This window comes from Portunus trituberculatus, chromosome 29 (genome assembly GCF_017591435.1).
Source record: "Portunus trituberculatus isolate SZX2019 chromosome 29, ASM1759143v1, whole genome shotgun sequence".
Classification (NCBI taxonomy): Eukaryota; Metazoa; Arthropoda; class Malacostraca; order Decapoda; family Portunidae; genus Portunus; species Portunus trituberculatus.
Genome location: NC_059283.1, coordinates 13,375,945 through 13,383,444, shown reverse-complemented (window position 1 = coordinate 13,383,444; position 7,500 = coordinate 13,375,945).

Here is a 7,500-nt window from a genome sequence, read left to right as displayed (position 1 = left end):
GCAGCAGCAGCAGCAGCAGCAGCAGCAGCAGCAGCAGCAGCAGCAGCAGCAGCAGCAGCAGCAGCAGCAGCAGCAGCAGCAGCAGCAGCAGCAGCAGCAGCAGCAGCAGCAGCAGCAGCAGCAGCAGCAGCAGCAGCAGCAGCAGCAGCAGCAGCAGCAGCAGCAGCAGCAGCAGCAGCAGCAGCAGCAGCAGCAGCAGCAGCAGCAGCAGCAGCAGCAGCAGCAGCAGCAGCAGCAGCAGCAGCAGCAGCAGCAGCAGCAGCAGCAGCAGCAGCAGCAGCAGCAGCAGCAGCAGCAGCAGCAGCAGCAGCAGCAGCAGCAGCAGCAGCAGCAGCAGCAGCAGCAGCAGCAGCAGCAGCAGCAGCAGCAGCAGCAGCAGCAGCAGCAGCAGCAGCAGCAGCAGCAGCAGCAGCAGCAGCAGCAGCAGCAGCAGCAGCAGCAGCAGCAGCAGCAGCAGCAGCAGCAGCAGCAGCAGCAGCAGCAGCAGCAGCAGCAGCAGCAGCAGCAGCAGCAGCAGCAGCAGCAGCAGCAGCAGCAGCAGCAGCAGCAGCAGCAGCAGCAGCAGCAGCAGCAGCAGCAGCAGCAGCAGCAGCAGCAGCAGCAGCAGCAGCAGCAGCAGCAGCAGCAGCAGCAGCAGCAGCAGCAGCAGCAGCAGCAGCAGCAGCAGCAGCAGCAGCAGCAGCAGCAGCAGCAGCAGCAGCAGCAGCAGCAGCAGCAGCAGCAGCAGCAGCAGCAGCAGCAGCAGCAGCAGCAGCAGCAGCAGCAGCAGCAGCAGCAGCAGCAGCAGCAGCAGCAGCAGCAGCAGCAGCAGCAGCAGCAGCAGCAGCAGCAGCAGCAGCAGCAGCAGCAGCAGCAGCAGCAGCAGCAGCAGCAGCAGCAGCAGCAGCAGCAGCAGCAGCAGCAGCAGCAGCAGCAGCAGCAGCAGCAGCAGCAGCAGCAGCAGCAGCAGCAGCAGCAGCAGCAGCAGCAGCAGCAGCAGCAGCAGCAGCAGCAGCAGCAGCAGCAGCAGCAGCAGCAGCAGCAGCAGCAGCAGCAGCAGCAGCAGCAGCAGCAGCAGCAGCAGCAGCAGCAGCAGCAGCAGCAGCAGCAGCAGCAGCAGCAGCAGCAGCAGCAGCAGCAGCAGCAGCAGCAGCAGCAGCAGCAGCAGCAGCAGCAGCAGCAGCAGCAGCAGCAGCAGCAGCAGCAGCAGCAGCAGCAGCAGCAGCAGCAGCAGCAGCAGCAGCAGCAGCAGCAGCAGCAGCAGCAGCAGCAGCAGCAGCAGCAGCAGCAGCAGCAGCAGCAGCAGCAGCAGCAGCAGCAGCAGCAGCAGCAGCAGCAGCAGCAGCAGCAGCAGCAGCAGCAGCAGCAGCAGCAGCAGCAGCAGCAGCAGCAGCAGCAGCAGCAGCAGCAGCAGCAGCAGCAGCAGCAGCAGCAGCAGCAGCAGCAGCAGCAGCAGCAGCAGCAGCAGCAGCAGCAGCAGCAGCAGCAGCAGCAGCAGCAGCAGCAGCAGCAGCAGCAGCAGCAGCAGCAGCAGCAGCAGCAGCAGCAGCAGCAGCAGCAGCAGCAGCAGCAGCAGCAGCAGCAGCAGCAGCAGCAGCAGCAGCAGCAGCAGCAGCAGCAGCAGCAGCAGCAGCAGCAGCAGCAGCAGCAGCAGCAGCAGCAGCAGCAGCAGCAGCAGCAGCAGCAGCAGCAGCAGCAGCAGCAGCAGCAGCAGCAGCAGCAGCAGCAGCAGCAGCAGCAGCAGCAGCAGCAGCAGCAGCAGCAGCAGCAGCAGCAGCAGCAGCAGCAGCAGCAGCAGCAGCAGCAGCAGCAGCAGCAGCAGCAGCAGCAGCAGCAGCAGCAGCAGCAGCAGCAGCAGCAGCAGCAGCAGCAGCAGCAGCAGCAGCAGCAGCAGCAGCAGCAGCAGCAGCAGCAGCAGCAGCAGCAGCAGCAGCAGCAGCAGCAGCAGCAGCAGCAGCAGCAGCAGCAGCAGCAGCAGCAGCAGCAGCAGCAGCAGCAGCAGCAGCAGCAGCAGCAGCAGCAGCAGCAGCAGCAGCAGCAGCAGCAGCAGCAGCAGCAGCAGCAGCAGCAGCAGCAGCAGCAGCAGCAGCAGCAGCAGCAGCAGCAGCAGCAGCAGCAGCAGCAGCAGCAGCAGCAGCAGCAGCAGCAGCAGCAGCAGCAGCAGCAGCAGCAGCAGCAGCAGCAGCAGCAGCAGCAGCAGCAGCAGCAGCAGCAGCAGCAGCAGCAGCAGCAGCAGCAGCAGCAGCAGCAGCAGCAGCAGCAGCAGCAGCAGCAGCAGCAGCAGCAGCAGCAGCAGCAGCAGCAGCAGCAGCAGCAGCAGCAGCAGCAGCAGCAGCAGCAGCAGCAGCAGCAGCAGCAGCAGCAGCAGCAGCAGCAGCAGCAGCAGCAGCAGCAGCAGCAGCAGCAGCAGCAGCAGCAGCAGCAGCAGCAGCAGCAGCAGCAGCAGCAGCAGCAGCAGCAGCAGCAGCAGCAGCAGCAGCAGCAGCAGCAGCAGCAGCAGCAGCAGCAGCAGCAGCAGCAGCAGCAGCAGCAGCAGCAGCAGCAGCAGCAGCAGCAGCAGCAGCAGCAGCAGCAGCAGCAGCAGCAGCAGCAGCAGCAGCAGCAGCAGCAGCAGCAGCAGCAGCAGCAGCAGCAGCAGCAGCAGCAGCAGCAGCAGCAGCAGCAGCAGCAGCAGCAGCAGCAGCAGCAGCAGCAGCAGCAGCAGCAGCAGCAGCAGCAGCAGCAGCAGCAGCAGCAGCAGCAGCAGCAGCAGCAGCAGCAGCAGCAGCAGCAGCAGCAGCAGCAGCAGCAGCAGCAGCAGCAGCAGCAGCAGCAGCAGCAGCAGCAGCAGCAGCAGCAGCAGCAGCAGCAGCAGCAGCAGCAGCAGCAGCAGCAGCAGCAGCAGCAGCAGCAGCAGCAGCAGCAGCAGCAGCAGCAGCAGCAGCAGCAGCAGCAGCAGCAGCAGCAGCAGCAGCAGCAGCAGCAGCAGCAGCAGCAGCAGCAGCAGCAGCAGCAGCAGCAGCAGCAGCAGCAGCAGCAGCAGCAGCAGCAGCAGCAGCAGCAGCAGCAGCAGCAGCAGCAGCAGCAGCAGCAGCAGCAGCAGCAGCAGCAGCAGCAGCAGCAGCAGCAGCAGCAGCAGCAGCAGCAGCAGCAGCAGCAGCAGCAGCAGCAGCAGCAGCAGCAGCAGCAGCAGCAGCAGCAGCAGCAGCAGCAGCAGCAGCAGCAGCAGCAGCAGCAGCAGCAGCAGCAGCAGCAGCAGCAGCAGCAGCAGCAGCAGCAGCAGCAGCAGCAGCAGCAGCAGCAGCAGCAGCAGCAGCAGCAGCAGCAGCAGCAGCAGCAGCAGCAGCAGCAGCAGCAGCAGCAGCAGCAGCAGCAGCAGCAGCAGCAGCAGCAGCAGCAGCAGCAGCAGCAGCAGCAGCAGCAGCAGCAGCAGCAGCAGCAGCAGCAGCAGCAGCAGCAGCAGCAGCAGCAGCAGCAGCAGCAGCAGCAGCAGCAGCAGCAGCAGCAGCAGCAGCAGCAGCAGCAGCAGCAGCAGCAGCAGCAGCAGCAGCAGCAGCAGCAGCAGCAGCAGCAGCAGCAGCAGCAGCAGCAGCAGCAGCAGCAGCAGCAGCAGCAGCAGCAGCAGCAGCAGCAGCAGCAGCAGCAGCAGCAGCAGCAGCAGCAGCAGCAGCAGCAGCAGCAGCAGCAGCAGCAGCAGCAGCAGCAGCAGCAGCAGCAGCAGCAGCAGCAGCAGCAGCAGCAGCAGCAGCAGCAGCAGCAGCAGCAGCAGCAGCAGCAGCAGCAGCAGCAGCAGCAGCAGCAGCAGCAGCAGCAGCAGCAGCAGCAGCAGCAGCAGCAGCAGCAGCAGCAGCAGCAGCAGCAGCAGCAGCAGCAGCAGCAGCAGCAGCAGCAGCAGCAGCAGCAGCAGCAGCAGCAGCAGCAGCAGCAGCAGCAGCAGCAGCAGCAGCAGCAGCAGCAGCAGCAGCAGCAGCAGCAGCAGCAGCAGCAGCAGCAGCAGCAGCAGCAGCAGCAGCAGCAGCAGCAGCAGCAGCAGCAGCAGCAGCAGCAGCAGCAGCAGCAGCAGCAGCAGCAGCAGCAGCAGCAGCAGCAGCAGCAGCAGCAGCAGCAGCAGCAGCAGCAGCAGCAGCAGCAGCAGCAGCAGCAGCAGCAGCAGCAGCAGCAGCAGCAGCAGCAGCAGCAGCAGCAGCAGCAGCAGCAGCAGCAGCAGCAGCAGCAGCAGCAGCAGCAGCAGCAGCAGCAGCAGCAGCAGCAGCAGCAGCAGCAGCAGCAGCAGCAGCAGCAGCAGCAGCAGCAGCAGCAGCAGCAGCAGCAGCAGCAGCAGCAGCAGCAGCAGCAGCAGCAGCAGCAGCAGCAGCAGCAGCAGCAGCAGCAGCAGCAGCAGCAGCAGCAGCAGCAGCAGCAGCAGCAGCAGCAGCAGCAGCAGCAGCAGCAGCAGCAGCAGCAGCAGCAGCAGCAGCAGCAGCAGCAGCAGCAGCAGCAGCAGCAGCAGCAGCAGCAGCAGCAGCAGCAGCAGCAGCAGCAGCAGCAGCAGCAGCAGCAGCAGCAGCAGCAGCAGCAGCAGCAGCAGCAGCAGCAGCAGCAGCAGCAGCAGCAGCAGCAGCAGCAGCAGCAGCAGCAGCAGCAGCAGCAGCAGCAGCAGCAGCAGCAGCAGCAGCAGCAGCAGCAGCAGCAGCAGCAGCAGCAGCAGCAGCAGCAGCAGCAGCAGCAGCAGCAGCAGCAGCAGCAGCAGCAGCAGCAGCAGCAGCAGCAGCAGCAGCAGCAGCAGCAGCAGCAGCAGCAGCAGCAGCAGCAGCAGCAGCAGCAGCAGCAGCAGCAGCAGCAGCAGCAGCAGCAGCAGCAGCAGCAGCAGCAGCAGCAGCAGCAGCAGCAGCAGCAGCAGCAGCAGCAGCAGCAGCAGCAGCAGCAGCAGCAGCAGCAGCAGCATACCCTATCTTCCTCTACCTATCCTACCCTCCTTACTCTAACCTAGCCTACCCTACCCTACCCTAACTTGATCTAACCTAACCTAACCTAACCTAACAAAACCAAACCAAACCAAACCAACCCTACACTCTGACTCTCATGACGTGCACAAAGGTCTAATTTATCTCTTACGCATCTCCTGGAACACGCAATCCACGCAGTCATTCCTCATCGCTTCACCCTTTCCTCAATTTTTCATCTTTCTCATTGTATTCCTCCATTTTACGAACCATCACAAGCGTTACGGCACCTCATAACACTTTGCATCACCTCACATCACCTTAAAACACTTCACATCAACTTACATCACCTCATATCAACGTACATCACTTCTATTAACTTCACATCACCTCATATCAATACCTCACATCATCTCCCGTACACTTCACATCACCTCAACATCTCACCTCATCACAACAGCTCACATCACCACATATCACCTCCCGTCACTTCACGTTTCATGTCAAGTCACTTTCACACCTCCGTCTCACTTTCCTCACGTCTCTCACTTATCATTGTCCGAATTTTCCCTTTTTTTTTGTCTATTTTTACCTTTACATCTTTTACCTCGTGGCTAGATTTTATTTTTCTTTATTTTCTATTCTTTGTTATTCGTATTTTTTTCGACTCAAACTGTCTCGTCACTTACTTTTTTCCATTCCTTATTTCATCGTGTCATCATATCGCGTTTTTTTTTTTTTTTCGTCCTTTTTTGTGTAATGTTCTTTGGTGAATGGCGCCATATTTCTTTCATCTCGGATTTTTTTTTTCATTTTTTTTCGCGAGTTTATTCCTGTCTGGACTGCAAAACGTCACACCTGCCATACACCTGTCGGCCTGTCTGCAACCATGTACGCACGCACGCACGCACGCACGCACGCACGCACGCGCACGCACACACGCACACACACACACACACACACACACACACACACACACACACACACACACACACACACACACACACGGCTCAACTGTCACATACCTTTATACATTCTCATCCTGGTCTCTTACCTCTCTCTCTCTCTCTCTCTCTCTCTCTCTCTCTCTCTCTCTCTCTCTCTCTCTCTCTCTCTCTCTCTCTCTCTCTCTCTCTCTCTCTCTCTCTCTCTCTCTCTCTCTCTCTCTCTCTCCCTTTCTTTTGTATTGACAGAAGTCTTTACAAATACAGGGAGTCTTTTACAAGTTAAGGAGAGTCTAGGTAATGAGCAGTATTCCCTACCTAAAAACCTATCTCTATAAAAGATATCACTTACGTATATGAATAATGACTTGCCATAACAATAAAAGTGATTGATACTTTTACTAATACTCGTAATACTAATAGTGGTAAAGCAATATACTTGATCAAGAAGCTTGTGCCACCGTCACTCTTCGCACGTATCACTGTCGCCTGCGCCACACTTCAACTCGTGTCACTGTCACGTCCCTCGCTGAGCTACCTGTCCACCAACGCCTTAAATTTCTGAGCACATGTCCAAGGCCAGAAAGCTATTCCACCACCAAGCGTCCGTCTGCAAGTGCCTTTGGTGGCGGTAGGTGTTAATGTAGCAAGACAGGGACCGCCAGCCATCGTCGCCGCTCTGGTCACCTCAGTGCCGCAGCACGGCTGGCGGAACAGCAGGGAGGTGAGGCTGTCCTCTGGTGCCTTGTACAGCATCGCTAGGCCTGACACGTCTCGGCGGTGCTGGAGGCTGTACAGGCTGGTCACCTGTTCCTGCTTACCGTCCCAGATTACTCGCGCCGTGCTCCTCTGGATCTGCTAAGGAGCCCCAGGTGTGGCTCGTCCGCCCCAAGCAAGGCAGGAGTTCTTCAGTGAGGAGTGGATCTGGCTCTTGTACAGTTGTTAACGCCCCCTTGCCGCCCTGTCATCTCTCTCTCTCTCTTTCTCTCTTCATATAAAAGCTCCGTTTCTTCACATATATTTATTTTTCCAAGTTTATTCCTTTCTTTACCTATCCTTTTTATTCCCTTCACTGTTCTTCTATCCCTCTTTCATATTTTCATTCTTATTCTTTTTCCATTTTTCCCTCACACTTCCTCTTCCTCACACCAGTCCCTTCCTTCTCATCCATATCCATCCTCCCTTCCCTCATCCCCATCCCTCCAACACCTCACATTCCTACATGTATTCACCTTCATATTCCCCTTATACTCTCCTCTGTCATTCCCGCCCCTTCCTTCCCATCCATTCCCAGTCTCCCTTCCCTGAACAACATCCCTCCAACGCCTCACACTTCAGCGTTGGCCACGAGCACCAAATTGTCAGATTAAGGCCAGGGGAGCGTGGTGGGAGCGTGGTGGGAGCGAGGTGGGCTGGCGGGGCTGAGAAATTAGCAGCAGCAGCCTTCACCAGCGCTGCTACTTGTCGATTATCACGGACTCCCAGCTTAGGCAATTGGATCTCTGGGAAGTGAAGGGGAATTTTGCAGGTGTGATAAGGAGAGTGGTGGTGGTGGTGGTGGTGGTGGTAGGGAGTGGTTTTAAGTCCTGGTGGTGGTGATGGTGGTGGATGGAAGGATTTTGTGTTCGTGATGGATGGGTGTGGGTGTGTGTGTGTGTCTGTGTGTGTGTGTGTGT